The sequence below is a fragment of the Balearica regulorum genome, chromosome 10 (genome assembly GCF_011004875.1).
Source record: "Balearica regulorum gibbericeps isolate bBalReg1 chromosome 10, bBalReg1.pri, whole genome shotgun sequence".
Classification (NCBI taxonomy): Eukaryota; Metazoa; Chordata; class Aves; order Gruiformes; family Gruidae; genus Balearica; species Balearica regulorum.
The window spans coordinates 6,017,925-6,041,395 of record NC_046193.1 but is presented as its reverse complement, the minus strand read 5'-3'; the positions used below and the strand labels follow the sequence as shown (position 1 = coordinate 6,041,395).

General features: G+C 51.3%; 1 protein-coding gene across 2 annotated transcripts in view; it reads right to left on the bottom strand.

Moving 5' to 3' along the window:
• The window catches only part of CACNA2D2 (calcium voltage-gated channel auxiliary subunit alpha2delta 2), a 222,084-nt gene that overhangs the window by 136,795 nt on the left and 61,818 nt on the right, over positions 1 to 23,471 (bottom strand). The gene's annotated exons all lie outside the window — the stretch shown is intronic.

The following is a 23,471-nucleotide window of genomic DNA, read 5'->3' as shown; positions in this document are numbered from 1 at the left end:
CTCCTTGCTCTCCCTCACCCAAACACACCCCTAAAGGCCACTGACCACTCACAGGTCCCCTCCCCAAGGACGCTCACTGGGTTTTGTCAATGCAAGACCAACTGCCTGTCTCCCCCAGCCCCTGTGCGCTGCCGCAGGGTTCATCGGTGCGGAGCCTGGCAGCGTGGGTGCAGGCAGGGCAGTCCCGGGCACAGGCAGCCTGGGTACCAGGAATGGGAGCAAGGGGACCACATGAAGTAGAATAAAACCTCATCTCTAAGCAAGCCATAGTAAAGTGATACCCTCAGGAAATCGGGATTTCTACAACCAGTCCTGAACTTGGCCAGGCTGTGGTGGGGAGAGGCATGGACCTATACTGGGATTACCCTGAAGGCCAGATGCAATTACCTGGATTTGAACGTTCGCACCCAAAGCGTGTGACTGTGACCCGTGGGCCTGCCCTTCCAAGCCACATCACACAACTGCAGAGGACAATGCAAGGGAAGTGCTGTTGGCATCAGCTCTGCCCCAACAAGAAGGGCTCAGTCCCACCACAAGACTTTGCGACCACCAACCCCTCAGTCACCTCCTCAGATAATTTTCTGATTTATTAACTCAGCCTGTCTGCAAACTCAGGTGCAACCAACACAGAGTAAAAAAGAAGTGCTTTTTACAATCATCTGAGATTAGGGAAAAAAAATAAAAATCCTCATGCCTGATCTTTTCTTAAGTAAGATACATGAAGAAAACCACACAGCAAACAGGATTCTGCTTCTGTCTGAATCCTCGGGCTACTTGCAAATACCTGCAATTCCAGACATGAAGACATCTGGCAGCAGAAAACCCTCTGAGGAGAGCTGGACCTCCCCAAGGAGGTAGCTGACTCCGTGCTTAACATGCTAAACATGTTTGGCACCTACCTGAGCTTGCATGATCCTTGGGAGCTGAATCATTGCTTCCCATGGGACAAAAAAAACCCCTTTTTGCTGGAGCTTCATTAGAGATGAAATACTCTGCCTGTAACCGCTGGTTTGCTGCAGACCTGACCATTACTACAAAGGAAGAGACCAGGTGGCGCAGAAACCATTTCTCCCAACACATCTGCCTGCCTCTTACCCGGGTCTCTGAGCAGCACCCAAACACAAACAGTAACCACCCAGCTTCCACAAGAGAAACACGTACCTCAGAAGCCCCCACGTTTTGCCCCGTGCTGGTTGCATGAAGGCAGGACTGAGGAGAGCCTTGGCTAGAGAGACGCACCAGGCTGATACCACCACAACTGTTTCTCTTGGTGGAGCCAGCAGAAATAAAGGTACGGGCTTGGCAGGTGCCCAGGATCCAGACAGCAGCACATCACACAGCTCAAGAACAGGATGAGACCCTCCTGCTATGTTGGGAAACTACTTATTCCACCCTTTTTCTTTTTCCAGATGTTAATGAGCTGGAGCAGGAAGCGACTCTGCTCGCTGAAAGGCAGCTGGCGATGAATTCAAGAGCCTGAGCAGAGACCCCCCCATCACCACAGCCTCCCCTTTCCTTTTGCGGTTAAACCAAGCGGTTTCTGAGGTCGAAGCCACAGGAGTATGCTCGGAGACTAAGCAAAAGGCAGCTCTTTTGGCTTTGCATGGTCCCTCCAGAACTATGGGGTTAATCTTCTGGCTTCGACTTTGCTTCCTGCAGCTCTCACTGCGGTCCCTGCTCTGCCCAAGCTTCTCCTTTCTTCCATGCCGCCAGGAAATTCCTGACAGCACTCCTCTCCCGGCAGCCTCGTGTCCCCATACAATATTACTCCCATCCTAGCTCTACCCTAGGCAACTGGGGTTTCCCCACTCCCAAAAAAAGCTGCAAGGGATTCAGGTAACCTACCCTGGCTGGCAGGATGGTAACCCACCCCGCCTCTACCAGTGGGGTGGCGCACAAAAGGCTCAGACCTGCTCACTTCTGAAGTTTCTGGAGAAAACAGCATTTCTGTGAATTTTCCTGGTTACTGACCTGCAAGAGCACAGCCTGTCTGCCAAGAGCAGAGACGCAACAGGCCAAACATCTGCAATCCTCATCCGACTCCTCAATCCCTAAGAAACACACGGAGCACAGCTCCAGCACCCTCCCCGAGGCTCTGCTCTCGCAGGCTCCAGACCTGCCAGTCTTCAAGCACGGGTAGCTCCAAGCATTAAGTTTTCAGCCAACCTGATTCCAAGGGCTCCACTCAAATCATTTTGGTCCTCAAACCACCCATACTTCACATCAATTGGGCAACTCCTGTCTTAGACGTGATTGTTACGTGGGTGCAGTGACTCCAAAGAAGATGCTTTAGTACGAGAACACATTTTAGAGGCGCCCTCAGACTCCAGAACAAATGATTTCTAGGCGTTCTTTACATCAGAGCTCCATCACACCCTAAGCTTCAGATGAAAAGCATGTATTGCCAATACCAAAACATCCCGTGCTAGAGAAAAAACGCCCCACATCAGCACAGAAAGGGTTAAAACAAGGAAAGCTCGACACAAAGCAATATTCTCTCATACTGTTTTTTTTCCCCTTTGGTAAGTAACAGCATAACAAAATAACGCGTTTGGAAGGCGCGCGCTACCTCCAGCTGAGCAGCAGCAATTAGGAAAGCAAAGAGGAGCAATCTTCAAGGAGAAAGCTTTGGGTAAGGAGGGCGTCCTGACATTAGTCTTTTCCTATTATGAAACAGAAAATTGGCTCCTATTGGTTAAGGACAGAAACAGTGCCTGTCCACAAGGGAGGAAAAAACAGAAAAAGAAACCAGGAGATGCTCCTCCAGCCCTCTGCAGCTGCAGAGCTCCGCAGTCTTCTTGGCTGAACAGTTCATCGGCATTAATTAGAACAATCCAGCATGAATTAACAGTCACCATACGAGCACAAGAACGTACCAGACAGGCAGGGGAATGAATGGTAGTGCTCCAGGCAATTAAGATAGCTTCGTACTCTTCATTGTAGCATTTTGCTTTGGGTTGTTCAGAACTTGGCCAGGTTTTACTTATCTAGGGTGACATTTCCCATATTGGGTTTTTCCTTGAGCTGAATTGAAGGGAAGATTTTCTGGCCCAAAACATTCCAAACATTCTTCAGCAATAGCAAAAGCCCTTAGCTCTGTCCAGATTAGAAAGCCATTCTCATTGAAATTCTCCCGTGATCCGGTGCACCGGGACCTGGGTTTGAAATTTGTAACAGCAGCGACCTCAGAGTCAAGAAACCGCTGCTTCTGATTCCACGTAGGTACACTCACACCCGCCGGCACCCTTGGGGAGAAGGAAGGTGCAGGTTGCGTGCTCTTGGTAGACTGAGTTTTAGTTTGCAATCCCTTCACGAAGACAGCCCATCCCCTCACAGCCTGCACGCACCCCCTGCCAGGCAGGGCGAGCGGGTGGCAATGCAGGAACACGAGAGCGATACCCAGTCCTGCAACGCTCCAGCCGTGCCGAAACAAGAAGTAACGCCCCTGCGCAACATGCTAAGCGGCCATACTAAAAAGTGGAGCTGGTAACACAACCAGTTGCGATATGTGTGCCCAACAGCAACTGTATAACCAAAGATGCAGATCCGATACTGCCTCAGAACATCCATTCTCTAAATGCGCTTGTTTGCCCTGCTCCTAACGCACAACAAACAATGCTCATCTCTGCTATTAATTCCCTTTGTGCCCACATATCCAGGGAGCTGTCAGGTTCAGAGAAAGCATTTGCCATTCCCCAATTCCCCACGAGCGCACCCAGCCCCGTGAAACCAGGCAGCCCAAGCAGGAACAGAAGAGGCTGCAGAAACACTGTCAGGAGCGCAGAAAGCGCTGCTCAATGAGCTGCCACGAGAGGACCCAGCGCCTCTCCATGGGTCAAGGTATCTGATAATAAAACATGAAGGAAAATAACAAACTCCGGGGGAGCTGCCTGTATAACACCATTAGCATACGTGCTTTTGGGCACCACTAGAAAGTCGAAGTCCTCTCATCAGCCCCAGGCTTGCTGTTTCCCGTGGGCACCGGCCTCCCCTGCCCAGTGGCTGGGACAGTTTCCAGCCTCCTTGCCCAGGACGAGAGGGAGGACACTGATGGGAGAGCCAGGATGGTGGGGTACACACATGATCCAAAACAGACCCCTTCTCCTTCCCTCTCTGCCCAGCTCCATTTCACATCCCCCAAGAAGCAGCCCTTCCCCAAAATCCAGCTATCGGAGGAGCAGCACCCTGCTGTGCTTGCAGAGCAGCGTCTCCATGACGAGACTCCCCTTCCACCCCACTTTAAACCAATGACAAAGCAGCAGCCGAACCCTGACATGGCAGCTGGTAACCCCAGCAGCTCTCAGCCCCACACCCAGGACACAGGCTGCACCCACAGCTCAGGCCCCAGCTAGGGTTCTGCTCGGGGCCAAGCCCCACAGCCCTGCCGGGAGAGGCCGCAGCACCCTGGCTCCTGGTCTGGGTAACAGTCATCTTCCAGGAATTAGGGGGGGTCCCCCCGTACAAATCCAACACACCTGGTTTGGACAGCTGCAGTCCAAACACCAGCGTTTAATCACAGCACGAGCCTGGCATGTTTGCAAAAGAGCAAAGCACTACGTGCGGCAACAGAGCAGGCCGCCTTCCCAGAGCATCGCACCTCAAAGTAGGGGTGCTCCAGGTGAGGGAGGCCAAACCGCACCTCTCCAGCCACGACAGCCGCGCACACCTGAGATGACCCCTTGCGTCCCAGAGATGGGACTGCACCACGTCATGCCCTGCAGAGGCCATGCACCAGGAAAATAAAAGGTTTTTACCAGCTGGCGTTATTACGGAGGGCAGGAAAGGGCTCTATTCGGGGGGATACTTCAGACAGGCCCATGCTCGTCGGCTTTGTACAGTGACCCAGATATGGACTCTGCAGAGGGAGTTGGTACAACCAACACTGCAGCAGGATACCTGCCCTTAGAGGTAGCTCAGACGCTAGTGCTTCTCCTGGAGCTTCAAGAGCCACACAAGCAGCAGTCTGGTTCATTTTGAGCCTCATCGCATCTACGGTGAGGTCCTGCCATTGCCCCATGGCTCAGGGTATCACTGAACAGGACTGGGGGGAAGCAGCGCCTTGGGCACACAGAGCAGACCCTCCGATGAAGAGGGAGCCTAGAGAAGAATTACCCAGGAACATAAACGAGCGGCAAAAGCACCGTGAGATGGTCCAGGCTGAGCAAGGAGCACTGTGGCCGGGTAACGGGGAGGAAAAGGAGCACAAAACCCCAGAGATGCTGCTGGAAGATGGAGACTGCTCAGGGCCACAGGCAGAGCACAGAGACAGCACGATTTCCATCTCGCCCCTTGTCCCGGCTGCACCTACTGTTGTTAAATTTCATCGTCTGGTGCTTATAGTTCTTGCAATGATGGTAATCATCGTGGTGTCTATATTACATTAGGAGATGTCAGCCTCGGCGCAGCGTCAGGGATAATCAAGCAGGCAGTGATAAGAGTGATAGCGGCCTCGCTGACAGCCGGCCAGGACAATCGGTGCTGCCTGTACCACGTTGCACAGAGCGGATCACACACTACTGCAGGGACAAGGGGGATGGGGACTGGCAGAGGGCACGGGGATGGCCTTCTGGTGGAGCAGCCATCAGCAAGGAAGGTGCTAGATCCCAGTTTTCCCTGTTGAGGAGTCAGGAGGGGGGAAGGCAAAGGGAAGCAGCCGCCAGTGAGCCGCAATGCCGCAGCCCAGCGGGGGCTTTGCAAATCTTACCCCACACCAGCTCCCGCAGCCGGTACCACGGATGCCACCAGCCCTGAGGACGCGGCTCGGCGTGCACGGCCCAGAGCCCAGGCGCCCACCATGCTGCCCCCTCGGTCGGCTCCCGCAGAGCCTGACCTGCCCCTTGCCACAACCTCTGCCACATCCTCAGCGAGAGCCGCCGCTCCCGCAGCCCGCGGACGTGCTCGAGCACGCGCAGGAGGCAAACAGCTTGACATTTACTAACCCCTCTCCCTCTCTCCTCGCACCGTGCCATTTCCCTGCTGTGCTCCTTCCTTCCACCTACCTAATAAAAAGCAAGCGCTCTCCAAGCAGCTCTTCACAGCTCTCCTGCAGAAGCAGGACAGGGAAACACGCAGTTTAGCTGCCCCTCAGGGACGGTCAGCTATAATTGAAGCAAACAAACCATAGAACTAAGGTCTCCTTCCTTCACTAAAGAGCCTGCTAAAAGGCAGCAGTACCACAGAGGACACGGGGGAGGAGAGGGAAGGCAGCCTCCTCTTCCAGGGATGGAGAGGTGCCAGCTGCTCAGCGCTCCCCGTCCTGCCCCGTGCAGCATCGATACCCACATGGCCTATCCTCTGCGGCACCAGCTGGGCTTCTGCTCGCTCAACCCAGAACCGTGAGCGTCTACGGCTGAGACTTCAGGCCTGCCAGCCCCGAAGCAGACCTGAGACTGCTATGCATAATTTAGCAACTAGACAGGGATAAAGGGCTCTGCACGGTTAGCCTGGATTATAGAAAACCTCTCCTGGCCTGGAGAGCTGCTTTTAGTCTTTAGCAGCCCAAACCCTCGGGCTCTCAGAGCATCCGACCTGCCTGGGTGTCTGCAGAGAGTGAATCTTCTGCAAGGGAATTCAATACCACACAACCTCAAACTCAGTCTTCTCCTTTCAGATGAAGTCCTATGAAAATAAACCACCGTATAGTTGAAAACACAAGGTCTCAGCCAGGGTGGGAGCTCTGCCCAGGCACTCCTCTGCATACCCACAGCCGCCTGGATGGCGCAGGTCCACCAGAGCCCGCTATGCTAATGTCTGAGAGGGAGAGAACAGCTACAGCATCTCGGACAAATACCAGATGCATTCAGAGATCACGTGTTCTCTGAAATTATACACTTGTACAGTAAAACAAACAGAATAAAAAAAAACCCAACCTGATCCTTTACTCTGGCTGCTCTCTGGGTTATATGGGACGTAATAAAAGCTCTAGTAAGGAAAATACAGTATTTTTTAAGAGTACCTCAACTGCTTTCCTTCAGGATATATGCAGAAGAGTTTAACCAGTTTAAGTCATGCCTATACAGAACAGCTGTACTTCAGATCAGCATCATTAAAATTGTACCTAGAATAACTTAGGAGAGATGCTGTCACAGATAAAGATGTACAAATTTGCTATATTTCATCTTTATACTATTTCTATCAGAGCCAATGCCTTTGCACTATGGGTCATTCCGGGTTTACCCTATTGCCCCAAGAGAATGAAATTATGTTGTACTGAATATAGGGATAGGTCAGATCAAACGCTGCATTGATACAGCGGTGCAAATCCTTCCACGTGAAGCTCTTCCAGAAATACATGCTTGATTTCTATCAGCTCAACAGAACTCAAGTTCCCACTGGTTTACCTATAAGCAAGGATTAAAATCAATTTTGGAACGGTTCGTCGGTTTAACCGGAAGAGGTTGAAGTGCTCTCTGAGGCAGACAGGCACACGCTCTGCTGAAGCACCACAAGGCAGGGGTCGGGAGGAAGGGGACACCGGAGAAGAGGGGGAATGGAGCAGGAAGCCCAGGGAGGGAGGGAGGGCTTGTGCTGGGACTAGCAGCTTCAGAGAGCACGTGAAGGAGATGAACAGGAGAAGAAGATGGTTAGGGAAAGATAAAGCAAGGAACTCTACTTCTCAGATCACCCCGGACTCTGTGTGGCTGCAGTTCTGCCTTTCTCGCAGTTGCTAGATGGTTTCAAACTTTGTTTTCCTTTCTTGTGCTGCTTCTTTTCCAAGGCTAAACATTTAGGACACTGAAATTACAAGTTAATACAGACCCAAAATGGGATCTCACCAGACTCAGTTTCCCTGGCAGCGAGGAGGATGAGGAAGGGTCCGTCACTTCTGAGAGAGAAGATGGAAAGCATTTCACCCAGCCTCTTTGCCGAAGCACACCGGCGGCGGCGGTGCCCGGGGCAGGGCTGCTGCAGCCGGGCGAAGGCTGCTCCCCATTCCCTGCAAGCATAGCCCAAACACGCACGGCTCCCTCGCTCGCTCTGCGCCGAGCGATGCAGGACTCTCAGATCCTCAGAGACTTGACTTTAAATAAATAACCAGGCTGCTTTCCCAAAACAGCTTTATCTTCTGTGCTAGAAAAGCTGCTGCTGCTTGTAGGAAGGGCTGTAGAAAAAAAGCTGTGCAGCCTCTAATGCTAAAGCTCCCAGACATATTTTTCAGCCTTTCCTTCTAACTACACAAGAAAAAGAGTAACAATTACCTCGCACTGCCTTTTATTCTTATTGATGGCTACCACTGGCCAAATTCAGCTCTCAGCTGCAGTGATGCAAATTTGAGGTAACTCCACTGACATGGAATTAAACTAAATCTCTTATTAGAGCTAGAGCAATTGAAATCTAGGCCAGCATAAGTCAGCTCTGTCAACAGTTACCCCTACAGTTTTCTGCAGAGTAATGATCTTTTTTACAGAAATTGAACTTTTAGAAATAGCGACTTTGCAATTCTCTTCATTTACCTTCTCATGGAGGTTTTGGGGCTTTCTCTGATCTTCAGGGATTCATGTTTATGAGGTTTTCTCCTGAATCACAAGCACTACAAGCATTTCTGTAAATGCACAGCCTTGTTGGAAACAAGGCTGGAAGAGACCCATTTGTCCACCTCATCCCTCGGCCTCGTGCAGGATCCACCTAACCTGTGCTGTTCAAGAGCCCTGCTCTTACCCACGAGCGGTGGGGAGCCCAGGTTCCCCGGCTGATGTCCTCCAGTGTTTTCCTAGCCAGCCTAAAGTCATTACTTAGGTTTAATATGAAGTCCCCTCTGTTGTGGCATAGGCTCGTAAAACTTTACCTTGTCCCCAGAGGATATGGGGAATAGATCTGTTGACAGCTTTCTTCCACATATTTTTAGATTCATCCTTTCTAGTGCTTCCTGCTCCCTGAGCCAGGGGGGTCCAGAAACTGAGACTTTAACAAAAATACACCACATATCTGGAGATTTTAACAAAGAGGTGACCCTCTGCAAAGTCCTGAGGTTTTCAACTTAGTCCCACCTCTAAAGCCTCACCACCAAGACTCGAGGAGCAGCAGCACCAAGCCCTCCAGCTGGGAAACCCAGCCTGGGTTTGTTTCCAGCACAGGGGCAGGACTGATACGCACCCACGGAGATCCCGTGGGATGTCTCTTCTGAAGGCAACCTCCAGAGATCCGACATGTGAATAGAGAGACTCCACTAAAAGATTCAGAAGCCTCTGCAGCAGCACAGAGAATCGGGCTGATCTCATCAGCTCGCGTAGTCCCAGCCTGCTCAGATACCCCCAACAGAAGGTAGTATCATGGATGTGTCATTGCTAACATAACCATCACAGTTATCTCATTCCTAGCATGCTCCTCTGACCTGTTCTTAAAGACATCCAGTGATGGAGATTCCTGTACTTCACAAGACAAAATGCTCCGGTACTTCACACTCCTAATTGAAAACTTTTCACGATGCCTAAACTGAAAATCCCTTGCTGCAATTTAAAACCATGTTCTTGGTGGAAAGACTCAGAATTAATGAAGAACAGGCACCTCTGCCTCGTGCTGCTGTGCCCTGTTATATTTTGCAAGATTTGTCCTACTTTAGTTTCTACTCTTGTAGGCTAAAAAAACCCTTCAGATTCATTTGTTCTTTCCCCCAGGTTAATGCCGTTCATATCCAAGTGTCCTGGGTTCAAACTACAATTAAGGTGACAATTAGAAAATGCTGTTCACCAGAGTGCTATTCAAAACAGTCCCCAAAATATCCAGGCATCGGTCAAAGCTGGGCCCTCCTGATCAGATGCCCAAACCCAAAACTCTGGGGGAAACAAAAATATAATCAGGAGCGAGGTTGAGGGGAAAAAACAGAACAAAAAGGGAGCCCAAGTCTTGAGCGTAACGAGGCAGACGTTTTTTGATGGAAGAACAGAGAGACAGAACAAGAGTGCCCAAGCAGGAATTGCAAGAGCAGATTTGAGGGATTCTGTGATCCCTGGTCCCGATGTGATTGCTGATGAGAGCAGGGCAGCAAGCGGCTGCAGCCTGTCGTGGAACCACAGAGCAGGAGCTAAAGATCAACAGCTATGTGCAATGGCAAAGCTGCAGCAACGGGGGGCTTCAAAGGCATCTATCTGTGCTGTGTCCCACCCTCTCCTGTTCCTCCACCTTCCTCATCTTCACAACCTCCAAAATACACGATTATGCCAATGAAAAACCGCAGTCGTCAGTCAGATGCGCCTGCTAAACCCAGCTTGCCGCTGCAGCCCCCTGCTCCAGGCTATTTCCGCGCAGGATTTGCTAGCACACAGCCTCCCAGCGCCATGCAGGTGCAGCCATCACATCCCAGCCCTGACAGCCTGCTGAGGAGCCCTTCAAATTAAAGAGAAAATACAGTGGGGACCTCTTAGCAGAGCAGCGAATTGCCCTCCCCCCTGCACAAGCCTTCTTCTCAATCAGCTGCTTGTTTAGCAGCGGCTGTGGCGCATGAGCAAGGCACAGGGCTGCCCGCTGTCACCCTGGGAAGGACCAGACACGGACTTGTCCTCGGTGGGGAGCAGAAGGTAAGCGTCCCACCTTTCACAGACCCCACAAGGGTTCCAACGTACGGGCGCTCACTCGCTGGGCTGCAGGCAGAAGTTGCTCCTTGCTGCACCATCTCCTGCCAACGTCACCGAGCGTCCTCCCTCCCAAACCAGCCACTACTTGCTTGATCAGCATTTGAGGGGGTTAACGATGGTAAATTCTCCCCCATCAGCCCTGAATGGTGCAGCAGTGACTCACAGGCTCTTCTGTCCTCTCCTTGCTATCAGCCAGAAGAAGGCAGGTTCAGCCCTCGGAAGGATGGTCCTCAGCGCAAGAGGAGGACCAAGGCAAAGGCAAACACTCACCCTCTGCTAGGTACAGCCAATCCACACAACTAATGTGACTCGCTAGGAGACGTGTTAGGGGTTCAGGACAGGGAACAAAGGGTAGGCTGTTTCTTTCCCAGCTGGGGCCGGACATACCAGCTTCTGCAACGCCTGTACACATGGGTTGTGACTTCCTGCTGTCCATATGGCCGAAGGGCAGACAGCAGGAGGTTCTGCAGTCCTAGCATCACTCCTACTGGCCAACAAACTCTGCCTCACTGCTAAGACCGCAGGGGACCTGTCCCACAGATGGGGGAAGAACTTGGTCCCCACTGCACCCCAGGAATAACAGGGTGCAGTGAAGCACCCACACTGTGAAAGCCAGAGCTGGGCCAGAGGGAGCCAGCACCCCCAGAAGTACTCACTCGGACCTACTACACCACCATCGCACAAATCTGTGCACACGCTTTCATCCCCACTTGCCCTGTCCTCTCCCGATATTTGAGGGCTCTAGGCCCTGCCGTCCCAGCCTTTTCCCCCTGCACGCGAGCGCACGCTCACAAACACGCGGCCGAGCTCCAGAGCCATCTGTCCTCACAGGAGCAGCTCCCCGCACAGCTCTGCACGCTTTGCTGTCGACACAAGGCGGTATTTCAGCTCCGCACCTGCACTCTCCCTCCGACAGCGTGCGATCTTAATTAAGCTTTAGGCACAGGTGGGGAGCAACTGTCTGGCACTTACGGCTGAGATGGGACTCAGTCTGCACCCCCCCCCCCCCCGGCCACACACACGGTACTGACCTGCCTGCGTCACTGTGGGCAAATCATCTTCCTGCGTCTGAACGGTCTCACTGACCTCCCACTTTGAAAGAATTTAGCGTTAATTTTTGCACAGCATGGTGGAAGCCTTAGAGGAAAGGTAGCACAGGAATGGAGAGTATTAATATTCCACCAGGAGCCTCTAGGGACTGACCGGCGCATTAAAGCTACTACAAGCAGAAACAAAACTCCCGTACAGCTCAAACCAGGCCCTCAGAGCACCAGCAGATTTTTATCAGCGCTTTCCATCACCATTAGGAAACATGTATGTGGCCTGTCATCACGCATCCAGAGCGACGGCCCTGCCGCTTGGATCTAAGATAACATAACCAGGGGGGAGCGGGACCGGGGATGGATTCAGATCTACTCGGTGTAAGAAAATATTGCATCAGGCACCGTGTACGGTGAAGTATTAGTCTCCTGCTGTTCCAGCATAAAGTTAATCAGGGACAGAAATTAATCCCTCCTGACAGCATGTTGCCAATTTCTGATTTCATACCCATTCGCTTGTAGCTTATCACAAGGGAATGGGCAACTTGTAGCACGGACAAGCCTGTCACATGCCTCTTCCTTTGGTAAAGGCTCGGACGCACCAGCCACGGGTTCACGTACACTCCAAGCAACACGTCCATGCTCTGCGTGCACCAGGCACCCTCACATCCATACAGATTCGCCCACCGTTACACAGGTAGACGCAGTGAAAAGTTATGCATATGCTTAAGGCAAAATATACGCCCAACCATCAGCTTTACTCCAAGACAGTGGGAGGCAGGGGAGGAAAACAAGGAGAAAGAAATCCTCTCCCCGGAGGGATGGTGCCAGAAGAGCAAAATGGCATTTACAAATCATAAGCATTTCCCTTCCCCACTCTGCTCCTTTGCCCAGAATGTTAATTAGCATTACTCTAAACAGCAGCGGCAAAAGCTGAAACCCAATTGGCTTCAATTGCTTTGAAGGGAACCTGGTTGGGAATTCTTGCAGATGAGACATTTCATCACAAATGGTGAGACAGCTGATGGCGACGCGGCAGGCGCTTTTTAATGCCACCTTATAAACTCTCCTCCTAAAACTAAGGAGGAACTTCTAAAAAGAAAATCATTTTTTCCCCCAGGGCTGCAGGATTCTGCCTCATGTTCCAAACGTCAGGGGTTTTATTCTGCAGCTTCTTCTCCCCAGCCCAGGGGATCTTGGATTGAGCCCCACAGGTCCTGAAGCATCTCGCTGCGCTCCGGGCTGGGCAATCCTGAAAGCTGCTTTGCACTAAAGTTTAGCTGATAACGTAACAGAAAAGCTGGTTTGCGATTATATTCATAAATAATAGCACTGACTTGGTTTTGTGTCATAAATAAAACTTGGATGATTATATAGACCATACATATCTGTGTGTGGATGATTAACATACACCTTAAAGCATCACCAAATTTTAGCCGCAAGAGTTGTAGTGGGAAACATGCTTCACAATTTACTTCTTTTAGTGCTGCTCCCTTTCCTACCGTTTATAAGTCTCCTCATCCAACTTATCAAAACTACTGACATCATCAGAAAAATCCCCTGCCTCGAGTGACCGATGCTGCGTTTCCAGCACACCCAGCACCACGGCTCTCACAGCCAGAAGGAACCGGTACCTGATATCCCGAACAGCCCAGGCGACAGGGCTGCTGGAATTAACGCCTGCTGAAACGAGAAACTTGACAACCACCCATGGACTGAAACAACTGGTCTCATACATACAGACAGGAGTTCTGAGTGCCAAACCCACGCACACCCGAGCTAGGCGCCCAGACTCTGCGGTGATGGGCTCATCCTGAGCACCCGCACAGCCAGCGAGCGTGCCGTCGTCTCAAACGGGTCCCGATACAACCCCATACCGCAAAACAAAACAACAAAAAACCAGCGCTGTCTCCTCTTTGAGAGCAGAGCGTGCTCAGCGTAGGAGCTTCCTCCACAAGGCGCAGCAGGAGCATTCAGCCCCATTACCTTAGAAACCAAAGAGCGGTTGTGAAATAAGTGCAAGAGGAATTGGCGGGGGAGCAGACTCTTGGCCATGAACCCATTAGGACAGCTAAAGCACGCTCCCAGCCACTTCCTGAGTTCCCGGGAGAATTGCTCTCCTCTCTCCCTCCAATAGACCCGTGCTTCAGCCCACGGACCTCTGCATCTCCAGCCCCTGCAACCCAGCCTCCTACCTCAGGCGATGGGTAAATCCACGGCAAAACGGGTATTTCTCACGCCTCCCGTTAGCGCAGGGTTCTGCCCTCCTTCTGTCTTATTTTTCCAGGTCCTCTATCAGGCTGAGGAATTTCACAAGTAAAGTGGTTTTGCATGGGGCTTGCTCAATACGACATAATTGACTCTTGTTGCAAAGAATTAAGTGCTCTCAATAGAGATGTCCATTTTTAATGCCTTTTTTATTCTTACTAATGAATTAAGCCAAGATAACACCAAGCAGTTCCCAGATGAGACTGATTGTGAAGCAGATGAGGATTTTATCGATAGATCCCTCTCCTCCCCCCCCTTTTTTTTATGCTCAAACTCAGAAAAATCATAATAAAAAAAAGATACAAGTAACCAGAAATGCCTTTATCCTCCTTGAAAAAGCATACAGTAATCTCTCCAGGAGATTCCTTTCCCAGCTATACTAGTTATTACCGCCTCTGCATGGTTTCTAGTTATGTGTGCATTTGAAGAAAAAGTGGAAAAAATGCCCAAGTTCACAAAACTCCTTTATCTCCAACCTCAGGATGCTTCGATGAACATTTTGAATGAAATGACCCATAAAGTGATTAACAGTTTATTAACTTGAAGGGCAAGTCACAACACCACCACAGAAAAGCCACACACTACTTCCAGACACGCTGGGCAGTTTGCTTATGGCCACTAATATTCTGGGGGTTTGGGGTTGGGTTTTTTTTCCCCTTCCCTTCTTTTTTTTTTTTTTTTTTTTTTTTTTTTTTAAAAGGCATGCTTCCATTTTGTCCTACTCCTCTCACTTCCCCGCAAGCCTACTACCCTTCCAATTCATGGACCAGCATCCAAACCTGCCACAGATATTGCTTCCTGAAGATGACTCCTCTGAATTGCATGGAACACGTGCGCGCGTTCTCTCTCTACTTGCTCCAAAAATCCCTCACATGCAGCCTGGAAATGTCAAGCGCCGTGGTTCCTATCATCTGTTTGCTAGATCTCAAATGCTTTTTCAGATCTTCCTGCGCCCTGCTATTCAAGGTCCTTCTTCACGTCTCTTCACTTTGCTCGTGGTGCAGAAAGAGGTCCACCACCCCTCGCCCCTTTTCCAAGTGGCTCAGGGCTCCCAAAGGAAGACCACCACAGTTCCGACTGGGGAGACAATCCTGGTTACGCAGGCCCCCCAATCTGCATCTCCAGCTGCACTTCCCCACGTGAGATAGGGACCCAATTTACAGAGCTAGTTTGCAGCCTCTATGACTGACAGGACTCATCTCGTTTGCTGGAGAAGGGAAGAAGGGCGAGGAACAAGGATCACCCCCGAAGCATTTCACATGCAGAAGTTCTGCCGCATGTAGGTAGGAAAAGGACAGGACAAGGCACGGCAGAAGAAACCGTCGGTGATGTGCTCAGGAATTCAGCACAGTCTGCACGGCTGGCTGGCCAGATGCTGGGGTTGAGCTGAGGAGTTTCACATAGCAGATGGTCAAGGAGCTGCAATTTGCAGGTAATCTAATAATCAAGTAGTCACATCGGTGAGGATACGAGCCAGGGGGTCACGAGGGGTTGGCACACTTCCCCCTGTTTCTGTAGAAGTCATTGGACAGCATAAAGCAAGGGCATTAACTGTTTAGCTCTTAGCTAAGGCCAGCAGCAACGCAACCTCCTTCAGAAAAAAATATTTAAAAAAAAAACAATCACTGTAGGGCACAAGCAGGAGCCAAAGCTGTGTCGACACTCACCGTTACACCCCAGTCTCCACAGTCAGACAGAGACAACTGCTACAGCCAAGGGGGCTGTCACCTTCCCACAGCCCCGGTGCTGACCCAAGCGATGGCACAGCTCTGCAGCAAGTCTGCTCGAGACCCAAATAAACCAACGCTCTCCAAGTTTCCAGCTGGGAACAAACCATGTTAAACTCTGAGCACGTTTATGCCAGCTTGAACCCCTCGGAATGACAGGGTTGACTTCTGCACCCTGTGCCGCTGTGCCAGATACGGGAGATCTGCAGTACCAGCAAGAGAGGAGACAACAGAAAAATCCCAGGATAAAGCTCTCCAGTGAAAATAATAAAAAAATATGTTTCTAGAAGTGATGAAATGCCAGTATTCACTCTATAGCCCCCAACAACAAAAAAAACCTGTTCAGATATTTTTTTTATTAACTGTCACAAAATGATGTAATGCATATAGTGTAATTATGCTTAAGTGCTTTCCATGTTAAATGTCATTTCAGTTATCACTTTTTAAATGCAATTTTTATTGAGTGCACAATAATAATTTAGCAAGTAAACAGGCAAGTTACAAGAAAAGAGTGGAAGTGCAGGGGGAGGTGGGGAAGCCTCAAGTGTGACAATGAAATGCACTGGGGTACATGGAGCTGTTACTTCTGAAAGCTTGGAAAGAATTATAAAAAAGCCATAAATTACAAGGTTGCAAAATGCAATAAATTACAGCCTCTACAAAAGGCAGATAATGGAAATGAGAAAGGATAGAGGGAAAGGGAAGGGATCTACATAATTTGTCATCACTGACCCCAGATTCTGCACAGCCTGCAAAGAGCACTGGAAATATTTGGGTGTTTCAGACTCCTCACAAACAACAGTCCTCAGAGACCAGCACAGGGGTCAGCTTTAGGGACGCTCCCCCTCCATCGGCACAAACGCAGGAGTCTTCCCTGCATCAAGCATACCTTGGGGAACCCGAGGGAACTCCAGGCAGAAGACCAACAGCCCCACGTTTTGTAGAAGCTAAAGCCCATCAGTCTGCCAAGCCAACGGGAACAGGGCACAAGCGCTGGCACACTCAGCAGGGAGAGGTACGAGCGCGCTTAATCCAGCCATCAAACATGGGCTTTCAGAGATATGAGCCTTACTCTTCCCCCTTTTCCTTTGCAGAAAAGGTCCTGGGACCTTGGTGGACACCAAGTTGGCCATGAGGCAGCAACACGCCCTTGCAGCAAAGAAAGCCAATGGTACCCAGGTCTGCCTTAGGGAGAGCCAGCAGGTCGAGGGAGGTGATCCTTCCCCTCCACTCAGCACTGGTGAGGCCGCCCCTGGAGTGCTGGGCCCAGTTCTGGGATCCCCAGAACAAGAGTGAGATGGAGCTACTGGAGAAAGTCCAGAAAAGGGACGCTAAGATGATTATGGGACTGGAGCACGTCACATACAAGAAAAGGCTGAGAGAGCTGGGACTGCTCAGCCTGGAGAAGAGAAGGCTCAGGGGGACCTTATCACTGTCTATAAACACCCAACGGGAAGGTGTAAAGACAACGGAGCCAGGCTTTTTTTCAGTGGAGCTCAGTGACAGGACAAGCAGCAATGGACACAAACTGAAACACAAGAGGGTCCATCAAACCATAAGGAAACATATTTTTTTTTTTAGTTTACTGTGAGGATGACCAAGCACTGTCCAGAGAGGTTGTGGAGTCTCCATCATTCCCGGAGATATTCAGAAACCATCTGGACATAGTCCTGAGGGACCTGTTCTAGGTCACCTTGCTTGAGCAAGGGGGTTGATCCAGATGACCTCTCAAGGTCCCCACCAGCCTCAACCATCTTCCCAAAGGTGATTCAACCACCTTCCCAAATCCATATGACTGACCACAGCTTTAGCACAAGAGGGTGAAGCTGTAACCTCCATTGAGGTGCCATGTAGCTGCTGAACCAAAGATAGCAGCACAGACAGACCGCTATTTGCTCAGCAAGCGGGAGCCAGCAGCCCGGACACCGCTATGAGAAAACACATTCGCATGAGAAATGCTCTTCAGCGGCAACACCAAAGCCATTCAGAGGAAGGCGACAAGTCACTTCTCAGGAGCAGAGAGCAAGCGCAGGCGAGACGGTGCCAGGAGGCACAGCTCCCTAGCGATTTCACGGCCGGCTGGGTCCCCGGGAATCAATACTGCTGGGGTCTCAGGATTTTCAAATCAAAGCCACTGACAGAAAGGAAAAAACCCACTAGAGTAAAACCTACAAACAAAAAGGAGGCAGCCAAGTTCTGAGAGTGGAGATGAGCAGGATCTTAATCTCTGGAAAATTAAATCAGAAGAAAATGGAACAGGCACAGATTTTGGCTGACAAAGAGCATCCTCCTTTCAGGAGCACATGTGCCAGGTTTATTTGATTAAAACTCTTCAGGATGGAGAGATATGGATGAGAAGGGAGTGTTTTCATTACTGAAGTGGGAGTGAGGAGGAGGTGGCCTATAGCTGCTATAGGACCATTTTTAGTACTAATGGTAGCAAATGGTCCCAGTGGATGGGAGTAAAATGATTTTACAGGTTATTCTTTCACTCCCTCAGGATGGAACTTTTTTACAGGAACTTGACGCAGGCTTCCTGGTGTCCATCCGAGCTCTGGGCAGACACCGCGTGCTCTGAAATAGCCTGGCAGTTGCTTTTACTGCCTCCAGACCTCAGGAAGAGAGATCCAGCCACAGCGCTTTGAGGGGTTGACTGGGAGCCTAAGATGAGGTTTTACTACCGCAGTGGCAAGCCAACGCCAAAGGGCTACGGCAGGCTGGACATTGCCAATGGCACCTCGAGGGCCTTCTTGAAATGAGTTTGGCAAGGCTCAGCTTAACTCCCAATCTGTCCACTCTTTTCTCTGTCTCATCCAAGTCCCACCTTCTGACCACCACCAGAAGAAATGCCTGGGGAGCATCACAAGCATCAGCCGAGGGAAGAAATCAGTTTCTCAGCCCAGGCAGGCAGACAGGCAGAGGGAAGGGGAAGCCTGCCTCGCCTGCGCTCATCCCTCCATTACGGGAAGAGAGGCTAAAGAAATGCCGGCAGCAGAGCTAGCTGTGCAAGGCAGGTCACGCCAAGGCAGGCGCACACACGGCAGAGCTGGCAGCGGCCACTGCAGCCCCAATGCCCTGCCAGCACCAGCAAACCGGGCAGCAAGTCTCCTCAAAGCCAGGGCTGAGATCTCCACGGTCCCCTCCCTCTCTCCATCGCTCCCCGAGGGGCCCTGCCTCCTGCGCTGATGTGCTCCGGGACAAGTTGCTAATCAGGGCACAGCACGAGCGGGGACCGGCAGGCACTGGGCTCTAGCACTTTTTTCCCCCCAGCAGGAGCTGAGTGCTAGCATTTCCCCTGAATTAAAAAAAAAAACAAACAAAAAACCAACTAAAAAAAGAAGCATCTCTGTTTCAGATGAACTGGGGGAAAAAGGCTTCAAATGTTTGGAGGGGAAAAAAAAAAAAAGGTTAAAGGGAATGCAGTTTCCAATGGAAGAACAGTTAACCCCAGGGTCCGAGCAGTCCAGCCACCCTCTCCTCCGTGCCCTGCTCCCTGGCCTCAGATTGCACTGTGGCATTATAACGACCATCTGCCCGCACCAGCTCCTCTGCCCACAGGTCCCCAGTTCAGCCCCATCCCAGGATCGCTCCTCCTGCCATGCCGTGGGAACTCTGCTCCTCTTTCCCAGCTCTCCCTTGGCCCCGCTTCCAGAGGAGACTGGCTAACAAGGGCAGTGCTTGTAGAGCCCCCTGAGCTGGTGAAGTTCATCAGCTCTGTGATGCCAAGTGGAACAGAGTCACTGAACTTCACTAGAGAGGCCCAGAGGTGCTGCCAGCCCCAGCAGCTCATGCCAGCCTCTCCTGCCCCTCTGTTGATGCTGGCAGCCACCAGGTCAGGATGCTCCTCTGCTCACAGGTCACTGTCCCCCACACGCGGGGAAGGGGCAGGAGTAACCCACCACCAGTGACTGTCTTGAGGCAACTGGGAACCAAAATGCAAGATCATTGTCCAAACCCTCTCCCAGTCCCCTCAAACCCCACCTCTCGATGCTGTCCTTGCCTTCACCCTCACGTGCTAAGCAACATGAAGTATTCTGCAATTCTCCGTTGGACTCCATTGCCGTGAGCTGTTGAAGACGCACTGGTTTCTCCCACCCCCAATGGGCCAGGATAAAGCAAAGCCTGTCCTTATGCTCCTCCTCCTGCCCTGCTCTCTGCCTCCATGGCACAAAGACCCCTCTCCACATGTGGCCAGAAGATTGCAACCCTGTTGGGAAAGTCTGCTCTGTTAGCCCTCAGCCTGTCCAGTCTATATGGACAATAGCTACAAAAGCAATATATTGTCTAGTTTCAGGATTCCTCCAGCGGCTGCAATGTGGAAACGAGGAAGGCTGGTCCCTCTTGCAGCCCTCACATATTTTGACTCACTTTGGTCAGGCTTATCTGCTGCCAGCGCCACATCGCCCTTACCTGAAGCACTCTGGCCCCCACAAGGACAGGTTTCCGAGGGTTTGGTACCTGGGACAGGATTTTTACAAGGTTTCCACATGGGTGATGAATGCTAAATAAGGGCTTGCACACAGGAAAGCCCATCACCTGCCCAATAACCCTACAGGTGGTCACTAGCTCTTCATGCCTCTGACCACGACTCATTCCCACAGTGCTATGCCAGCTAGTGGCCTTTTGGTCATCTTGGTCACCCCTCGGAGCTGCTAAATTCCTCTCCCATCTCTCTCCTTTCCTGCCCTTGTTCAGCTCTCCCTGAAACATCACGGAGACAGAATCATCCTACCAGCTCTTGATTTTGGGAGACAGTGAGCGATGGCCCAAAAGCAATCAAAACGGAGGGCACAGAGCCGGAGAGTTGGAGTCAGGCTAGATGAGGGGTGCACACTTCCAAACAGCCCCTCCTGGGACAGGCTGCCCCCCCAGCAGTGGCTGTCACCTCTGAGCATTTCAGAAACAGGGGGTATAGATTAGGGCTGCTGAATGTCCCCATGAAAGTGAGCAGAAATCAATGATGTGCCATTCGAGCCCTTGAGATAATCCTATCTAATCAAACAGACCCAGAGAAAACAGCATCTTACGGGCCATAAAACACCAGAGGCTTATTCCCCTCATAAATACTGAGCTGACACCACCACTGCAATAGCCCCTTTGGCTCTTCCTTCCTCCTCTCCCATCCTTCCACTTGAACGCTCGGCTGCTGACAGCTCCTAATGACTTGGACTCCGATGCGGTCCCTGACTGCCTAATCAGGGTTACATTAACAAAGAGGTTATCTCATCCAGCCTGACCCCAAAACATCCTCAGCAGAGCAGCACCCGTGCCCAACACACCAGGAAAACTGGTCCTTTCGGCAGCAGCCCTTGGCTGGTGGGGTCCAACTCCAGAGCCTGAAACAAGCCTTAGGCAGCCCGAGGGAAATCCTGGCTCTGCTCGAGCCCACAGCAGAGAGACTGATGTTTCATTCTCACATCAACTGTCAGGGTCATAGCAGTGGCCTGTACCTGGTCCCTACCCCTTCTCCCACCAAACCTTCCTCTGCAAGAGCTATCAAGAGTTACCCCAGGCACATAACCCTAACAAGGCAATCTTCTCACACCTTCTAGTTTAGGGTGAGGACAAAGCACACGTGAGCCTTGTGCACATGATGAGCATCAGATGGAGCTGTAGCTGGACCCCTCATAGAACAGAATATTTGACACTTTTCCTCTGACATTGGGTCTTTGATTGCTGTCCCCATTATTGCCCTAAAACTGTGTGCTAAGGTGACTCCCAGCAAGCCCTGAATGCTTGGCAACACACCCCCAAAGGTGACCAGTGACATGCAAGTGTCACAGCCAGATGATGTTCTGACACTTCCCTGCCTGCTGCCATCCAACACAACTGAGGTCACCTGCCAGCACCTCCCTGCAACGCAGATGATGCAAATAACAGGAAGCTGCTGAGTTCCAGGAGAGTTCTGCAGACAAGCTGATCAAGTAGGGTAACATGTCCTAAAGCTGAAAGAAACACTGATGGTCCTCCTACCCGTGAATGGAGAAGTTCCTCACCAGAGACTTGGCAGCTCAGATGAAAAGGATCACCTCAGGAGCTGCCTGAAAGCAATCCTTCCCCTATTTTGCGTGAGGGGAGGACTACTGCTGGGACCGTACCCATGCAGACTCCTCTGGGATGCCACCCTGCCTGGAATAACCCTCCTGTGGGCTTTAGTCCAGTTCCCTGGCTTCACCAGTTTTGCCTTCCAAATTCCCAGGAGCCTCCCAGCGTGCCCAGCACTGCAAGCCTGCCTGTGCCTCCGAGGGCTGCAGCGGAGCCCTTTCTCCCGTTCTTCCCTCCCCTTAAACAGGGCAAGCAGGGTGGGAACAGCAAAGCCAAGGGGAAAAACACAACAACAAAGCACCGTATAATCTGTGTATTTCACCATTTGGCAGAGGGGATTTTTTAATCATTTAATAGTTTTAATCCTTTATCAGATGCTCATCTAAAGGGGATTTTGCTGCACATACAAGATTTGGTACAAAATCATTTGCAGTAAATATACTCATTTAGCAAGTTTATTTCCTGCCTGGGCACCAAGCAGGACAAGTTGGCTGCTACTTGACAAAGGTGGCGAGACCTCGCTGGAACCCCTCCGTGCTGTATCCCTCCTGATTTTTACAAGCCAGCATCTCAGCTACTAGAGAAAAGCGACAGCTTAAGGTCTCGCAGATAGCGGGGCACACCTTCCAACAGCACCCAGTCCTGCCCCCCAGCCACAGGGCACCTTCTCCCGCTGACGGGAGGATGCTCAGCCTGCCCTACCCACTCAGTTCTACTGCAGACAGCTACAGCTCTGCCCCACCACCATCCACAGCGGTGCAGGTGGTCACGGCCCAGACCCACCAGCCCTCTCCCCAACATATTTTGAGGTTACTTTGCTGAGGTTACTTTGTTCTGGGGAGGAGAGGAGAGCCACTTGATGTGAACCACACCATGCCACCTGTCTTCAGAGCCAGAGACTGGGCATTGGCTTATTTTACTTACTAGAACAGATACAACATCTAATGAAAACCAGCAGGTTTGGGGCAGGCTGCTGCACCTCTAAAGAGTTAAGCTGCAACTCAGGGTAGCTGGGTTTTGTTCAGTCCTACTGCGTTACAGACTCTGCCACGCGGCTGTGGGTCTGCAGAGGCCAGCTCAGCACAGCCCTGCTCGCGGTGCCGGGCGACTGCGACACGCGTTGTGAAGGGCTGCAATAATATTGCGTTGCATCTGCACCCACGAACGCAGCTGAGGCACGGCTGCCCCACCGGAGTCTCTCCAGCTGGCACCCTGGGGGATAAACCCAGCCCCTCTCCCATCACACAGAGCCTGCGCACGGACGTGAGGATTTGCATACACGCAGAAAAAAAAATCCTTCAGCCCACGGACTCTTAAGTGCCCATGCCAGTCTGTACGGGCAAGGTTGCATCAGACATGCGCTCCAGCAGCTGTACTTAGCAGAAAGGCACCAAACCCGCGGCCTCAAAGGACACGAGAGAGCACAAATGAAACCATTTGCGGCTCCCAAAGGAGATGTACCCACCTGCCATGTTTCTTCAGCAGAAAAAGCAAAGGTGACTGAGGTGAAGCTTGCCAAACAGTCTCACCTTTGCTTAAAGCAACCCCAGTCACGAACCGCAAGAAGCGGCTATCTTGGGCGTAAATCTGACCAGAGCGATTCCAGAGGCCACCTGAGACCCAGGGCTTCAGCAGGGAGTACCACCTTACCTGCTACCTGCCAGCATCAGCGCACACTAAAAAACTGTAAATCTGCTTTCCCAAAGGAAGACACAACTGTAACTAAGATGTCCTTTCTTGTCCACAAAGGCTGCGGTGACAGTAGCTGCCCAGTGCCGCCTGCGTTCAGCCCTACACCAGGGAGCAAACCACACAGCTGA